This window comes from Schistocerca nitens, unplaced genomic scaffold (assembly GCF_023898315.1).
Source record: "Schistocerca nitens isolate TAMUIC-IGC-003100 unplaced genomic scaffold, iqSchNite1.1 HiC_scaffold_110, whole genome shotgun sequence".
In the NCBI taxonomy this organism is placed as follows: Eukaryota; Metazoa; Arthropoda; class Insecta; order Orthoptera; family Acrididae; genus Schistocerca; species Schistocerca nitens.
Window position 1 is genome coordinate 15,001 of NW_026045652.1, and position 7,311 is coordinate 22,311.

Sequence of the window (7,311 nt, forward strand, 5' to 3'; positions counted from 1 at the left end):
TCGTACAGCCCAATGACTCGCGCACATGTTAGACTCCTTGGTCCGTGTTTCAAGACGGGTCGTGAAATTGTCCAAAGCTGAAGCGCCGCTGACGGGAGCGATTATTCCGCCCGAGAGCATCCCGAGCCAACAGCGGCGCGGGTCCGGGGCCGGGCCAGGTAGGTCCGTCAATCCGGGAAGAACCGCGCGCGCTTGCCGGGAGCCCGAGCGCCCAAAGGGGCGAATCGACTCCTCCAGATATACCGCCGAGCAGCCAGCCAGGACACCGGGGCTCTGCCCAACAGACGCGAACCGAGGCCCGCGGAAGGACAGGCTGCGCACCCGGGCCGTAGGCCGGCACCCAGCGGGTCGCGACGTCCTACTAGGGGAGAAGTGCGGCCCACCGCACACCGGAACGGCCCCACCCCGCGGCGAGTGGAAAGGCAACCGGACACGACCCCGCCGCGGATTGCTCCGCGCGGGCGGCCGGCCCCATCTGCCGAGGGCGGAGGCCAGTGGCCGGATGGGCGTGAATCTCACCCGTTCGACCTTTCGGACTTCTCACGTTTACCCCAGAACGGTTTTCACGTACTTTTGAACTCTCTCTTCAAATTTCTTTTCAACTTTCCCTCGACGGTACTTGTTCGCTATCGGTCTCGTGGTCATATTTAGTCTCAGATGGAGTTTACCACCCACTTGGAGCTGCACTCTCAAGCAACCCGACTCGAAGGAGAGGTCCCGCCGACGCTCGCACCGGGCCGCTACGGGCCTGGCACCCTCTACGGGCCGTGGCCTCATTCAAGTTGGACTTGGGCTCGGCGCGAGGCGTCGGGGTAGTGGACCCTCCCAAACACCACATGCCACGACAGGCGGCAGCCTGCGGGGTTCGGTGCTGGACTCTTCCCTGTTCGCTCGCCGCTACTGGGGGAATCCTTGTTAGTTTTCTTTTCCTCCGCTTAGTAATATGCTTAAATTCAGCGGGTAGTCTCGCCTGCTCTGAGGTCGTTGTACGAGGTGTCGCACGCCACAACCGCCAGCCGGCTGTGCACGCTACCGAGACAGTACCGGTATGCGAACCGCCAGGCGACGGGCGCGCATCGCTCGTTGAGGGGACGTGGCCGGCCCCACAGGCCGGCACGACACACCCACGTCTCCGAAGCGGGACAAACGCCGCGCGCTTCAGTTTACGTAGCCGACCCTCAGCCAGGACGTGGCCCGGGAACGGAATCCATGGACCGCAATGTGCGTTCGAAACGTCGATGTTCATGTGTCCTGCAGTTCACATGTCGACGCGCAATTTGCCTGCGTTCTTCATCGACCCACGAGCCGAGTGATCCACCGTCCTGGGTGATCTTTTTACAGTTTCCACTGTCTCTTTCAAAACAGTTGCATAGGCGGGACTGAGGCGTTCGACGGCCCCTGTTCCAGTGTTTTGTGTCCAACGGCCTCACGGCCGATGGGCGTCGTACGGCTCCACTCCGGAGCGGACAGGCACTCGGGCGAACGTCATTCAAAACCGGCGCGAGGCGCCAGGTGCCGCAGGCCAGCCGCTCCAGAGCTTCAGCGCTCGTACCACACAACATTTGTCCGTTAGTTTTGAGAAGCACGCGTGGTCCCGCACGCGGCGCACAGCTACTGCGAGCCGTACAGGTAGCGTGTTGCACGACACGACACGCACATCGAAAGACATGCAGTCTAGTCGGTAATGATCCTTCCGCAGGTTCACCTACGGAAACCTTGTGACGACTTTTACTTCCTCTAAATGATCAAGTTTGGTCATCTTTCCGGTAGCATCGGCAACGACAGAGTCGATGCCGCGTACCAGTCCGAAGACCTCACTAAATCATTCAATCGGTAGTAGCGACGGGCGGTGTGTACAAAGGGCAGGGACGTAATCAACGCGAGCTTATGACTCGCGCTTACTGGGAATTCCTCGTTCATGGGGAACAATTGCAAGCCCCAATCCCTAGCACGAAGGAGGTTCAGCGGGTTACCCCGACCTTTCGGCCTAGGAAGACACGCTGATTCCTTCAGTGTAGCGCGCGTGCGGCCCAGAACATCTAAGGGCATCACAGACCTGTTATTGCTCAATCTCGTGCGGCTAGAAGCCGCCTGTCCCTCTAAGAAGAAAAGTAATCGCTTGACAGCACGAAGGATGTCACGCGACTAGTTAGCAGGCTAGAGTCTCGTTCGTTATCGGAATTAACCAGACAAATCGCTCCACGCAACTAAGAACGGCCATGCACCACCACCCACCGAATCAAGAAAGAGCTATCAATCTGTCAATCCTTCCGGTGTCCGGGCCTGGTGAGGTTTCGCCGTGTTGAGGTCAAATTAAGCCGCAGGCTCCACTCCTGGTGGTGCCCTTCCGTCAATTCCTTTAAGTTTCAGCTTTGCAACCATACTTCCCCCGGAACCCAAAAGCTTTGGTTTCCCGGAGGCTGCCCGCCGAGTCATCGGAGGAACTGCGGCGGATCGCTGGCTGGCATCGTTTATGGTTAGAACTAGGGCGGTATCTGATCGCCTTCGAACCTCTAACTTTCGTTCTTGATTAATGAAAACATACTTGGCAAATGCTTTCGCTTCTGTTCGTCTTGCGACGATCCAAGAATTTCACCTCTAACGTCGCAATACGAATGCCCCCGCCTGTCCCTATTAATCATTACCTCGGGTTCCGAAAACCAACAAAATAGAACCGAGGTCCTATTCCATTATTCCATGCACACAGCTATTCAGGCGGGCTTGCCTGCTTTAAGCACTCTAATTTGTTCAAAGTAAACGTGCCGGCCCACCGAGACACTCAATAAAGAGCACCCTGGTAGGATTTCAACGGGGTCCGCCTCGTGACGCACGAGCACGCACGAGGCGGTCGCACGCCTTCGGCTCGCCCCACCGGCAGGACGTCCCACGATACATGCCAGTTAAACACCGACGGGCGTGTGAACCAACAGCGTGGGACACAAATCCAACTACGAGCTTTTTAACCGCAACAACTTTAATATACGCTATTGGAGCTGGAATTACCGCGGCTGCTGGCACCAGACTTGCCCTCCAATAGATACTCGTTAAAGGATTTAAAGTGTACTCATTCCGATTACGGGGCCTCGGATGAGTCCCGTATCGTTATTTTTCGTCACTACCTCCCCGGTGCCGGGAGTGGGTAATTTGCGCGCCTGCTGCCTTCCTTGGATGTGGTAGCCGTTTCTCAGGCTCCCTCTCCGGAATCGAACCCTGATTCCCCGTTACCCGTTACAACCATGGTAGGCGCAGAACCTACCATCGACAGTTGATAAGGCAGACATTTGAAAGATGCGTCGCCGGTACGAAGACCGTGCGATCAGCCCAAAGTTATTCAGAGTCACCAAGGCAAACGGACCGGACGAGCCGACCGATTGGTTTTCTGATCTAATAAAAGCGTCCCTTCCATCTCTGGTCGGGACTCTGTTTGCATGTATTAGCTCTAGAATTACCACAGTTATCCAAGTAACGTGGGTACGATCTAAGGAACCATAACTGATTTAATGAGCCATTCGCGGTTTCACCTTAATGCGGCTTGTACTGAGACATGCATGGCTTAATCTTTGAGACAAGCATATAGACTACTGGCAGGATCAACCAGGGAGCTGCGTCAACTAGAGCTGAGCAGCCGGCCGCCCGGGAGTGTGTCCCGGAGGCCCGCGCGAACACGCAAGCGTCCGCTCAATTATTCTGCAAACAGGAGGAGGCTGGGCTCCCCTGCACGATACACCTCGAAACCCTCTCAGGTCCCGGCGGCGCGCAGCGCCGTCCTAAGTACTTGGTCGGGTTCGAGAGAGGCGCAATCGCCCGGAGATAGGCGAGTAGACGCTTTCAGTGCGACCACCCGTGCTCCCAACTGAGCTTGCCGCTGCCGACAGAGGCCCGGGAGCGTGCTGTCGTGGTGTTGCCGGCGGGAGACAACACGGCGGCCACAAACAGTGACCCGGGCAGCTCCAACGCCAGCGCCACAGAGGGGCAGAGCCCCACTTGGGTGCCAAAGCGAACTCTCCCAGCACAGCGCACGCGCCAACACATCCGCACAGCTGCGATACAAACCACCTGCGAGAACCGCGGGGGGCGATCCGAGCAGCAGACGGCGTCGCGGCGCCGAGTGCCGGGCGGCGGCGCATCCTCAACGCACACAGTCCTCAATCGGACCAGCACACTGCAGATGTCCACCGCGCTTCGCACCGGGCCCGGGAGGACCCACTTTGGCCGCACGGCGCCGCGCGCTGGGGTGCGCCCGGCACGCAGATGCGCCGCCTGCCGCGTCCGTCAGCCGGCGCGCCTGCCACTGGGCGCCCCCACCAGCCGGCTGCCGCGCGTGCGCCCACGCAGCGCGCGGCCAGCACGCCGGGCGCCCCCCCCTGCACCGGCCGGGGACGGTCCCACCCAGCCACCGCCGCGTATCGCTTCATACCCACATGCCACTCACGTTCGTGGGTATGACGGGTGTCGCTGAAGCAACCGGTTAATACCTGTACCCGATCGTCGATATCAACGATTCACCTCCAGCGCGAACAACCGCGCAACAACGGATTTCCAGTTCATTTGCGTAACTTGGGCAGCAAACGTAGACGTCCATCTACATTTGCGAATTCGAATGGGTCTTGCATGCCTGGATGTTATGAGTCACGACACGCCACATCAGTCCAGTCACGACACGCCACATCAGTCCACATACATGCTGCGACGTATGCACGAGAGAACACGTGGAAGGTGGCCCGCGTACGTATGCCGATGCCATTGCACAGCTGCGAAGCTCATTGAACACGCAAACTCCTGACTGACGAACTAGAGGCGACAGGGGAGGGGGGGGGGGGGGGGGGGGGGGCGATATACGTCTTATAGCAGTACACATTACAGTGGATAGCGGGACCATGTGGAACGTACGCAACACTCGCTAGATGTTGTGAGGGTAGGCACCGTAACATGATTCAATACGCAGGACACCAGAGTGTGCGCGCAGCGAACTATGTTGAGAGGGTTGCGATTAGGCAACGCTACACGAATTTCTAGATTCATATAACAAACAATTACGTGGGTTAGGTTAGGGCGCAACGTGGGTTAGGTTAGGGCCCAACTTAGGTTAGGTTAGGGCCCAACTTAGGTTAGGTTAGGGCCCAACTTAGGTTAGGTTAGGGCCCAACTTAGGTTAGGTTAGGGCCCAACTTAGGTTAGGTTAGGGCCCAACTTAGGTTAGGTTAGGGCCCAACTTAGGTTAGGTTAGGGCCCAACTTAGGTTAGGTTAGGGCCCAACTTAGGTTAGGTTAGGGCCCAACTTAGGTTAGGTTAGGGCCCAACTTAGGTTAGGTTAGGGCCCAACTTAGGTTAGGTTAGGGCCCAACTTAGGTTAGGTTAGGGCCCCAACTTAGGTTAGGTTAGGGCCCAACTTAGGTTAGGTTAGGGCCCAACTTAGGTTAGTTAAGCCCCAACTTAGGTTAGGTTAAGCCCCAACTTAGGTTAGGTTAAGCCCCAACTTAGGTTAGGTTAAGCCCCAACTTAGGTTAGGTTAAGCCCCAACTTAGGTTAGGTTAAGCCCCAACTTAGGTTAGGTTAAGCCCCAACTTAGGTTAGGTTAAGCCCCAACTTAGGTTAGGTTAAGCCCCAACTCTAGGTTAGGGTTAAGCCCCAACTTAGGTTAGGTTAAGCCCCAACTTAGGTTAGGTTAAGCCCCAACTTAGGTTAGGTTAAGCCCCAACTTAGGTTAGGTTAAGCCCCAACTTAGGTTAGGTTAAGCCCCAACTTAGGTTAGGTTAAGCCCCAACTTAGGTTAGGTTAAGCCCCAACTTAGGTTAGGTTAAGGCGCAACATAGGTTAGGTTAAGGCGCAACATAGGTTAGGTTAAGGCGCAACATAGGTTAGGTTAAGGCGCAACATAGGTTAGGTTAAGGCGCAACATAGGTTAGGTTAAGGCGCAACATAGGTTAGGTTAAGGCGCAACATAGGTTAGGTTAAGGTGCACATAGGTTAGGTTAAGGTGCAACATAGGTTAGGTTAAGGTGCAACATAGGTTAGGTTAAGGTGCAACATAGGTTAGGTTAAGGTGCAACATAGGTTAGGTTAAGGTGCAACATAGGTTAGGTTAAGGGATGGTGTATGAGGGGGGAGGGGACGAGGTTCGTTCATAGTGATGATGGTAAGTGGACGCCTGAGGCACCCTGAGATGTGTCACGTCAGGATGCATCTTTCTCTCAGGGGAGGTGGTGCGCCGGTTGCGTGGGTGTGGCAAGGGAGTGGCAGGCCTGTGTCTTTCATTCCTGCCATTGCTTATATGCTGTGAGACAAGGCAGTGTGGTGGTGTTGGTTGCACCCCTGTCTAGGACATGTGTGGGTGTTTGTGGCTTATCTGAGTAATGATGGTTGTTGGAAGAGTGAGATATTCTGTTTTTGGGGTGGACCTCCTGGTTTTGTTATCATAGTGTGAATGGTGTAATGTGGCGGAGAGGATGCACTGGATGTTGTTCCATGCTGGTGCTCTAGATATCTTGTCTGTGTCTGTTACAGCCAGAGAGTAGTGTGTGATAGAGTGTCTGGGTGACGTGTAGTTCGCATGTGTGCACAGACTGTCAGCATGTATAGGGACTGTTGTATGTCGTATGCCATCTATATTCCGATGGCTCTGCATCTATTAGTAATCAGCGCCATGTATCAGTTTAATCTGGTTGCGGTCACGCGGTGTTCTATCTCTGTACAGTAGTAGAGGTGCGACTGCACTACGTAGCTACCCCTTGCGGCAGCTTTCCCCGGTGTATGGCATACGATTATCGGCAATCAGTCGATTAGTGACAACTGGTCGTGTGACAACGTCACATGTCTGCGGGTGGGATACGCTACACCCTGCCTGTGGGTCAGGGCTCAGGAAAGCTCTCCTGACACTGAGCGCTCGGACCGTCATTACCCGTCTGAGTAATATATTGCGGAGCGCTTTTAGCCATTGCCCAGAGTCTTTGCGACTGCGAGTGCAACGCCCATGGGGATCGACATGGTTGGGGCGCTTTCTAGCTGATCGCTCGGCATCGGAATCCGTACTGTGAGCAACGCAATCGCGCACAGACTTAGAGCATGTGTGGGGACAGCGGGAATTTCGCATCTTGGATAAAACTCTTCATGAAACGGACGATATAGGGGTGGTTTGCAACTTACGACTGCGAGAAGAGTCCGCCGTTCATCCGCTGGAGTTGCGAGGTGGGCTGTTGGGGTGGAGCACGTACGGGTGCGGGTGGAGTGATTGTCGGTCGACCACTTTCTGCGGCGCAGGCACTGGCGTCGGGGCTCCTGGGGTGGTCAGAGGATGCAGTCTTGGTGCGTGGG

General features: G+C 55.9%; 2 non-coding genes and 1 pseudogene across 2 annotated transcripts in view; all 3 read right to left on the minus strand.

The window, feature by feature from the left end:
- LOC126218420 (large subunit ribosomal RNA) overlaps positions 1-984 on the minus strand; it is a 4,232-nt gene extending 3,248 nt beyond the window's left edge. The window contains exon 1 of the ribosomal RNA XR_007542489.1: positions 1-984. This exon is cut by the window's left edge and continues 3,248 nt beyond it. This is a non-coding gene — a ribosomal RNA (large subunit ribosomal RNA).
- Positions 985-1,172: 188 nt separating this feature from the next.
- LOC126218421 (5.8S ribosomal RNA) lies at positions 1,173-1,329 on the minus strand (annotated as a pseudogene).
- Positions 1,330-1,682: 353 nt separating this feature from the next.
- On the minus strand, positions 1,683-3,601 carry LOC126218423 (small subunit ribosomal RNA). The gene has a single exon (XR_007542491.1). It is a non-coding gene; the product is annotated as a small subunit ribosomal RNA (ribosomal RNA).
- Positions 3,602-7,311: the final 3,710 nt, after the last annotated feature.